This window comes from Myotis yumanensis, unplaced genomic scaffold (genome assembly GCF_028538775.1).
Source record: "Myotis yumanensis isolate MYYU_CA2020_CCGP unplaced genomic scaffold, mMyoYum1.0.hap1 SCAF_9, whole genome shotgun sequence".
Taxonomy (NCBI): domain Eukaryota; kingdom Metazoa; phylum Chordata; class Mammalia; order Chiroptera; family Vespertilionidae; genus Myotis; species Myotis yumanensis.
The window spans coordinates 47371868-47381837 of NW_027223760.1; the positions used below are offsets into that span (position 1 = coordinate 47371868).

Consider the following 9970-nt stretch of genomic DNA (forward strand, 5'->3'; position numbering starts at 1 on the left):
AAAAGTTTTACACAATATATTATTACAATTTTTCTATTTTATTATCAGTTATTATAGTTAATCTCTTATTGTGCCAAATTTATAGATTAAACTTTATCATAGGTATGTATGGATAGGAAAAAACATAGAACGGGGTGAGCAAAAGTAGGTTTACATTTGTGAGTACACAAACCACAGTTTATTCTTGTATTAGTATTTATTAATTACTGTATTATTTTCCATGCGAACAACTGTAAACCTACTTTTGCCAACCTCTGTATATAAATGGGTTGGTTTTATTCACAGATTCGGGTACCCACTGGGGGTCTTGGGATGTATACCCTGTGGAAAATGAGAGATTATTGTAATAGCTCTTTAAATTTGCAATAAAAAATGGTCTCTGATAAAACTACATTGCAAAAAATAGGAAAGGAGCAGAATGGAAAGAGTAAAAAAGTTGAAGGGGCAGAACCTGGAGAATTTGTGGTGGAAAAAGCACAGGATGGATGTGAATGGGAAGGTGGAGTGTCTCCTAAAATGGAAGGTAATACAGATGTTGCTAGTATTGGGAAGCTGAAGAAAGTTTAGATTGTCCAGAGTTTATTAAAACATTTCTTATTTCTCAAAAGAGCTGATAAAGGGAAAGATGGTACCAAAAGACAATCTTTCCTTGACAGTGAGTCTGGTTATAGCACATCCGAGAAGCAAAGAGATGCTGCTGACAAACAGAGGTTTTCCCAGAGGTCTTGATCCTGAACCAGTAATTGGGGCCATAGATAGCTGTGGAGATTCTAATGAAATGGAAAGACTCAAATGAGGTAGAGTTGGTGCTGGCGAATGAGGCAAATATAAAGTGTTCTCAAATTGGAATGGCTTTTTTTGTGAAGAGGGACTAATTTGGCATTTTTCCCCCAGAAAATGAAGTCAATAATTGTTTGCATTTCTATAGACAGATGATAAATAGATGACTGATACAGATATAAAATTTGGGTCTTGGTCTTTTGATTTATTTGTGTGACTAATTACATTCTAATGAAAATAAAGTTTGATATATTAGTTTTAAAGTAGTATTGGGGGAGTTGGATTTTTAAAAGTCTATGGTACTGGTTACGTTGAACAAATAAATAAGGCTTTCTTTATCAGAAGAAAATTTGATATCATGGTCTATTATATCCTCTGTATTAGAGAAATGTAGGGGAATATTTTCATAGTCTTTCTTTAATCAGAATTTGTGTTTAACTCATAATGCCTAAGGACCATTTTGAGTTTTTTGTTTATTTGTTGTTTTGTGTGTGTATACATAAATACATATGTAAATGGGTTTCCTTTCCTCTTCTTCCTTCCTTCTCCCACCATTTCACAACCATAGGTAAACTCATGTTTCTGGGATACCATTATTCTGAACAACCTAAGAAATGAGTCATTTCATGTGAAATTGAAAATTTCTCAGTCATTAATCTTTCCAATTAAATAGAGAATTCTGTAACTAATTAGACAATTTAAATAAAATGTAAACAAATCCTGGTGTGTTTTAGTTAAGCAAGACTTAGTTAAATAACTACTTAAAGGTTCTTTCTAGTGAAACTTTCCTTTACAAGTTAAAATCCCCTGTGCTATATTGATTAAAAAGTCAATGTCTATGACTTTGCTCATGGAAACCTAATCAGATGGTTAGAGATATCGACAATATAAAAAGACCTTGTTGGAATAAATTGGTGAACAACTTTCGTCATCTAAACTATTGATTTGCATGATTTTTCTTTACCCCCAACTTATTCCTTACATATAGGCTCAATCTTTTCGATATTTGGGTTACTGGTTTAGTGGAAGCCTTGAAAAATAATAACTTTGAATAATTGTAAAGGCAGTATTTATTAAAATACATTTCCTTTTCAAAATTGAGCTATCAACTTTTATATTGTGTATACATTTTTGGGGGGACTCCCTCTATGGTTCAGGACAGGGCATGCACACTGGACAGCTACTTTGTTGGCTGTTGTCATTTTTTTTCCTTGACAATCTAAGGCAGCGGTTCTCAACCTGTGGGTCGCCAACCTGTGGGTCGCGACCCCTTTGGGGGTCAAACAACCCTTTCACAGGGGTCGCCTAAGACCATCGGAAAACACATATATAATTACATATTGTTCTTGTGATTAATCACTATGCTTTAATTATGTTCAACTTGTAACAATGAAAATACATCCTGCATATCAGATATTTACATTACGATTCATAACAGTAGCAAAATTACAGTTATGAAGTAGCAACGAAAATAATGTTATGGTTGGGGGTCACCACAACATGAGAAACTGTATTAAAGGGTCGTGGCATTAGGAAGGTTGAGAACCACTGAGGAAAAGAGGTCAGTGTCCCTGACTAAATAGTCAGGTATTGCATGTTTTAAAAATTCTTCCAGCATACCAGAGTGCCTGCCACAGCACACCAGTTGAAAATCTCTGATGGAGATTAAGTTCTAGAATATTATGATGACAGTGTTTAAAGCATTTGCAGTTAAATAAGTCTTAGTGGCTCACTTGTGTTGTGAAGTTCTTGGAAAGTTGGTATTTATGTGTATATATAATGTTATATATCTACTATGTATCTACTTATATGTTATATTTCTATACAAATTTTTATTGAAATACTTATTTATTTAACCTGAACTTTTGATTAAGCAGAACCTATTCCCCAATTATGCTTGATAACAGAATTTGTCACATTTAAACTTGAAAGAATGTAATGATGTAGAAGAGTTATATATTCATAAATATGTTAGTATATTGATCAGAATTCTCTCCTTTTACAATTGTTCCTAACATTTAGTTAACAATAGCTTGCTCAGAGTTCTCTCTACCAGACTATTACAGAATCATTCAATTTTGTATGGGCAGTAATTTTTTCATAAGTAATTTAAGTCCTTTCAGTATTTAAAAAAATGTCTTTGTATCTCAGGTGAATGTCACACACTTGTGACTAAATAATTAGTGAAATTCTGAATGTATTGCTGATTAAGGTATGTTTGTAAGACACTCTTGAGGATTTAAAGAATGATCTTGGTATAAATCAGCATTCAAAAATGAGATATCCATGATTAATTTGAGAAGGGGCTATTTCTAAAGTCTGCAACAAAAAGATTTAGAAACTCTGAAATAAAACCTGGGAAATTTACGTTTGGGGCATCAATTTTAGAATATTTCAACATTTAAACCCTAAGACTTATTTCCAGCAAGAGTTTATTAAGGCACACTTGTCAGTAGACCATTGTTCTTTTTAAACATAATCTTCACCCAGAAGAAAAGTTAGTAACAATTAGTGTTTGAGTTCTAAGGATTATAGATATGTGACATTTATACTCTTGCACACACACACACAGAGGGGGAAAAAGTCATTTTGAAACAGAAAACTGTTTCATTCCATAAGCATGCCATTAATGCATGATTCAAGATGTCATAGTTTGGATGAGATAATCAAATTCCTTAGATGAATCAACTGAAAGCAGATGCTTCATTTAGGAATAACTTAGAAACCTGTAAATTGAAGACAGCAGATTGAAATAGAGAAAAAAAGAAATAAGTGTAAAGATATTACTAAAAATGCAAAATGGTTAAAAATCGTCATTATGACCTGGGCCAAGGAAAAAATTTTATGCTCATTGGTCTTTCAAGGAACTACCTCCACATGCAAGCACAGCTCAAGTTCTATTATTAGCAAGTACATGTTTGATATTGACAGATGGACATGCCATAATTTTGAGATTATGCATTTGAAACCCTTCAGACTCATCATAGAAAGAATGAACTAACATTCTTTGAAAATCCCAGTCCAAGAAAATTTGTTCTTGATAATAATAATTCATGTTTGTAAGGTGCTTTTTATTCAACTCTTAAGACTCTGTATAGATGTTTAAATATGCATGGTCATATATCATTGTCATCATACATCATAGCCCAAATGTTTCAATTCCTTGTACATAAAGCAACTCTTTATTTCATATGTGAAAATACAATCTTTACCTTGCCACACAAATTCTCCACAAATAGCACCTTCTTATTTATGCTCCTATATTGCTTGTGCTCAAGGATTGTTAATGCAATCTTTTCTTAAAGCAATGTTTTAAAAATTCTTTAAAAACAAAACACCTGTGTTTTCTGGCAGGACAACAATGTGTCAGCCAAAATAGCTTTATTTAATGACTGACTGTGGTTAGCTAGCGCCCCATAATTCATTTCATAATTGGAAAAAAATGTAACATTTGCTGACATCATCTGAGTGTTGATCTGGACCCATTGAACAGGGAGTTTTCCAACAAAAACGATTTAATTTTCCATTTCACAATTCCGGAAGGACTTAGGACTGGGGCATTTATGGAGTCTAGAAATGTTTTTCTTTTTCAGGATTTAAGCTCAAAATTTGGACAGGAAGAAAGACTGTCTAAACATAGTTTAATTTCCAAGCCAAAATTTCATTTATAAAAATCTCACTTCCTCTTAGGCATATTGATACCAGTTTGAGATCAAACATATTAAAAAGAAGCAACGGCTAGAGTGGAGTAGAAAAATGTGTTAAAAATTAAAAACCTAATGGGTGAGGAGAGATAAGAGTTACTATAAGCTATATTCTGAAAGATTTCTTAAACAAGTATGCATGCACCTGATTCTTGCCTACCTCGATTTCCGGTTTATTTGAAAATTTGCAAAATACACATAAATTGCATTGATGATTATATAAAAGTAATGCACTACCAGTTGTAGTATTATTATTTGATATTGATAATGTAGTGGATTCAAAATTTTATACACTACTGCAAATAAGGGTAAAGAATATCCAGCCTAATCTTTCCTAAGAAAATTCATCTTTATATCAGAGAGGAGAAAGATAAATTTGTTTTTAACATTGATTCTTAAATTTTTTGTTTCTTTTCATTTAAACACTGTCTTGGGAATTCCATTAATTCTCTATCTACTTCTCTTGGCTAGATTTGTCTCCAAACTCATGATTTGGGTTAAACCCATCTGTCTGTTTACCCTGTACTGACATCTAAGCAGCTGAAATGGCTGGAAAAAAACAAAAACTACTGTTCTGATCTCTCTTTAAGTTCCACAGCCACAAACCTCAGATTGGCACTCAACATGTCCAGAATCTTACCCACAGTGAATGAGAGTTGGGGAGGAGTGCTTTCTCAAAGGAAAACGGAGGTGCTCTTATCAGAAGAAAAAAGAGATGTTGGGCAAGCAAAAACAACAAATGGCCAATGTCTCTGATGTGTCAGATGATAAGAATCACCAGAACAAGTGTTAAAAAGAGATTCCTGCGCCCTACCTGTTCTTACTGAATCATAATCTCTTAGAGGAGATGTCTAGGAATTGGTGTTTTTTTAAATTTTATCATCCTATATAATAAAAGGCTAATATGCAAATCAACCAAACAGCAGAACAACCAATCGCTATGATGCGCACTGACCACCAGGGGGCAGATGTTCAACACAGGAGCTGCCCCCTAGTGGTCAGTGTGCTCCCACAGGGGGAACACCACTCTGCCAGAAGCCGGGCTCATGGCTGGAGAGCACAGTGGTGGTGGTGGGAGCCTCTCCCGCTTCTGTGGCACTGCTAAGGATGTCGACTGATGGCTTAGGCCCGCTCTCTAAGCCATCAGTCAGACATCCCCTGAGGGCTCCCAGATTGCAAGAGGGCACAGGCTGAGCTGAGGGACTCTCCCCGCCCCCCAAGTGCATGAATTTCGTGCACCAGGCTTCTAGTTATTATTTAATCCTCATCCAAGGATATGTTTTATTGATTTTAGAGAGAGGAAGAGAGACAAACAGAGAAAGAAACATTGATGTGAGAGAGGAACATCAATAGGTTGCCTCCCGTACATGCCCTGACCGGAGATCCAACTGCAACCTTTTTGGTGTACAGGATGATGTTCCAACCAACTGAACCACCTGATTGGGGTGTAATTGGTGGTTGTTTTTTGTTGTTGTTGTTGTTTTTTATAGAATTAACTAGAGGCCCGGTGCATGAAATTCATGCACGGGGGTGGGTCCCTTAGCCCGACCTGCACCCTCTCCCATCTGGGAGACCTCGGGGAACCTTCTCCGGTCCAGGAGCCCTAATGTCTTAGGCCCACTCCCCGTGGTTCTCTGCTTTCTGCAGGGCCTGGCTGCTCTGCGCCCGCTGCCCAGAGGCTCTTGTGGCCGGGGCAGGACACTTGTCTCATTGCCGTGGTGACGAAGCAAGCATTCTGCCAGGCCACACACGCTGCCCACTCTCAGAGGCTGCCCCCCCCAGGACTGGGGGACTCCGGTGGGGCTGAGGGGACTGGGCGCTGCCATCTTGTGGCTTTGGGTGCCACCATCTTTGTGACAGAGTGATGGTTAATTTGCATATTACTCTTTTATTAGATAGGATGACTATTCCACCTTAGCCACTGCTTCTGCTAAAATGTAAAAAAATACTCGGAATATTCCTTTTCCATTCATCTTAATATATACTTCTCAGCTAGGTTATACACCCTTGTTAAAGAGATGTGAACAATTATTGACTGCATTTAAGTAGATATGCAGTTGAAATCAGTATGGGGATGGTCTGAAATCGATGATACTTCTCTAAACCATCAGGAAATTATTCACCCTTTAGACTTCTGCAGTGTAAAACCAATAACATGTTTTATTTTAAAAAGCAAAAATGAAAATAAAATAGAAACCTCTTCTAATTCAACTCTTTTTTTCTCCCCAAAGGGAAAAATGGGTAAATGGCTGCAGTCTGGATTTGTTAAAAGAGGAGACCATGTTTTTCATGTCTTGAATTATACCCACACTCCTCATTACTAAACATCTGTTTAGGCTTCATTACTTGAAAAGAAGCCATACTCAGCAGAAGGAGAAGTCACAGTGAGCACCAATGCATTACCTGCTGGTCATATGTCAGGTGTGTTGGCTGATTTTAGTGTGTGATGTGGGAAGTGGTTCTAAGAATAGAGGTTTCCATGAAGGTGTGTTGGCTTCTCTGGATTCTATATATCTTGTGGATTTGAGTTTTAAAGCCAATATTTATCAATGCTAAAGGAATTTAAGCTATAACATGTAATTTTTAAAATTAGCACCATGGAACTCATGTGCATTGAAATATTGTTCAACTGTAATAATGATAACACCACCAATACCAATAAACTGAAATTTAAAATAAGTTATTGAGCATTTTCTATATACCTACCATTATGTTAAGCACATTACATAGATAATCTCATTAAATCCTTACAACAACCCTATGAGGTAGTTGTTATTATTGTCCCTATTTGACGTCGAGCGCCAGGTAATCTACCTAAGTTCACACAGCTATGAAATGGTTGAGAAAAGTTTTAATGCAGTCTACCTCCATCCATATCCACCTACCCTTGCCTCTTAGTGACTAATGGGTTTACACTGCCAATGAGGATGTGTTCTGCGGTAATGTTTTTATTGACACAGAGGAGGACAAGATTAGCAGCAGCATCTTAAGGATGACTGAATCAATGACCTTACTTCATTAATTCCTCTCAGCTGAATGAGCTTAGCACAGACTTGGGTGTTTCAGAACACGTGGAAGTCATTAAAGCCTTGTCTTTGGGTTGAAGGCTCCTGGGCTGGGAACAAACAGCCTTTAGGAGGCCATGCTTTCTGCTGGTGTGGGATAGACAGATTAGATTCACAGAATAAAGGCAAATGAACATGCAAGTAGAAACCTGCACCCTTTAAGTTCAACAAAAGCAAGAACCAAACTCATTCATTTATGGCCACCACCAAGAAGTCCTCATTTATTCAACCTGTGACACTAAGGAAAATTTTTCATTTTTTCAAAATTCATTTCTATATTAATTTTATTTCTTTAAAAATAATGGCAGACTGTTAAAAACTTTTCTTGGTCTATTAGCCTCTTGAAAAGTTAGAAGTAGTCCTGTAGTCTCCAAAACTGGTTTGAATTAGATGCATGAGTTGAATCCATCAAATTGGAGAAGGATTTGAACTTTCCAAGACTTTTTATAAAACAGGTATCAACAACAGAAAAAGGGAAAGCCTGCCTCAACAATCCTATGCAAGCCTCCCAGTTTGTTTTTTCTTTAATTATTGTCAGTCCTTGAGAAATGTACATATCTGTTGCAATAAGCAGGAGTTGTGGCATGCTCTGTGAAGATGGGCCAAACCTCCTGCAGGACTGTGTGAATGGAATTCAGTATACATTGCAGACTAAAAATATTGTAAGAACATTCCACTCTTCTCATGTGACTTTTCTTTCTTATTCAGCTGTACTCAGATCTCTGTGGGGAGCAAATGAGAATCTGTGGATTCAATGAAATTTAAAAGCAGTGGAGGCTTCCACAGAGCCTTCTTTAAGGTCTTCATTTGTCTACAGTGCTTGATAGATCAGTTTAGTCCAGAATTCACTGATACGGGAGAGATATTGACTTGCCCTATTGTGTAAACATAGAAAGCCCCAAATCAAAACCCCTGCTAGTGACCCTAAGCCCCACGCTCTAGGAACTATGGGATTGAGACAAGAAATTGTGAGAGTCAACAATGGCACTGACAACCATACGTTATTGACTCAGACTGATTGGAAATTAAAGCACCAACCCCAGAGGAAAATGTGCAAAGAAATCAGGGAGTGCTCGGGTTCTCTATATTCTCAAGCCCTTCTTGCATTGGAGCAAAGACAAATGGAAAACCTGAAAAACATTTTTTGTAAGCTTAAAAAAAATTCTCATTGACTGAGGTCCCATGTGAAAAACCGGTATGAAACCTGGATGATTTATATTAAGTTTTGCCTCTACCTCTGAATTGATGTGACCCTAAGTAATTCATATCACTTCTGGATATCTCTATTTTTAAATTTATAAAAAATGAGTTAATCATATTTTCTCTTTCCTATTCCTCCAAGACAGTTATCAATCAGGCTGTGGACAATGATGTGTTGAATTCTGAGCAAAGAAGTCTCTGATAGAATTCAGGAGAATACTTTTTTCTCTCACTGTTGGTTTCCCTTTGTTAAGAATCAATGTATTTCATTTGCACCCAACAGACAACAGAGTAGCACAGATATGTCCTGTCTTGTTCCTGGAGTCTTCCTTCTCTCCAAAACATTATCAGTGACTTCACCAATAGGAAAGCAGAGTTTGGGAGCTTAGATTTGTCAGATAACTTGTACTCCCTCTGCTGGTTGGATGGCTCATATTTCTTTTCCATGACTCCCAGTTCTCTAAGATTAATTAATTAATAAATAATTAACTTATTTGTTTTCAGTAAAGTTGAAAATGACGTGTATTTTTTGGAGAGTGACCGACTTAGAATAAATCTGTGAAATTGTATGTCTTCCAGTATTTGAAAAAGTTGCCATTTTATTTAGCACAAATGTAAAGGCCAGGTTCATAAGACAAAGGTTTTATCAAGGTGGTGTTATCAAGGACTAGCAAATCTACCAAACTCCAATTTTCCGATGGCACTAACAAATAAAGACATAAGAAATAAATTCTTATCTGGCATCAGGTATCAACCAATGCACATGGGAGCAATCTGATAAAAACAGCCACAAGATTAAATGTTTAAATTCATGGGTTCATAATAATACAAGTAAAACCCTAATCAGTCACCTTTAAATGACCATAAAGAATCAATTCATTACTTTGAACACTGGTAAATTAAAAGAAAAAACATCAAGCAATTTTCCTGTCTTTCCTGTGTGAATTATGTTACTGAGTAATCAAAAACATATGAAAGAAGTATTTCTTCATATAAACATTCCAGACAATAAATGTAAAAGAAATGATAGAATATCACTGTTTTGCAATACCTAGTCAATTAATGTATCTAGACATCAGGCATCAAAGGTTACTAACGTCACATAAATTCATAGCTTAGTGAATTATTATGAGGTAAGCACCCCGTCAGGAAATAGAACTTTGCTAATATTCCTGAAGCACCTCCATTCTAATCTCAACACCTTTCCTCTTTCCATACATA

The 9970-nt window shown here is 36.2% G+C and overlaps 1 pseudogene; it reads left to right on the plus strand.

Annotated features, from left to right (window-relative positions):
* Window positions 1-372: 372 nt before the first annotated feature.
* On the plus strand, window positions 373-4451 carry LOC139016000 (chromobox protein homolog 3 pseudogene; annotated as a pseudogene).
* The last annotated feature ends 5519 nt before the right edge of the window (window positions 4452-9970 follow it).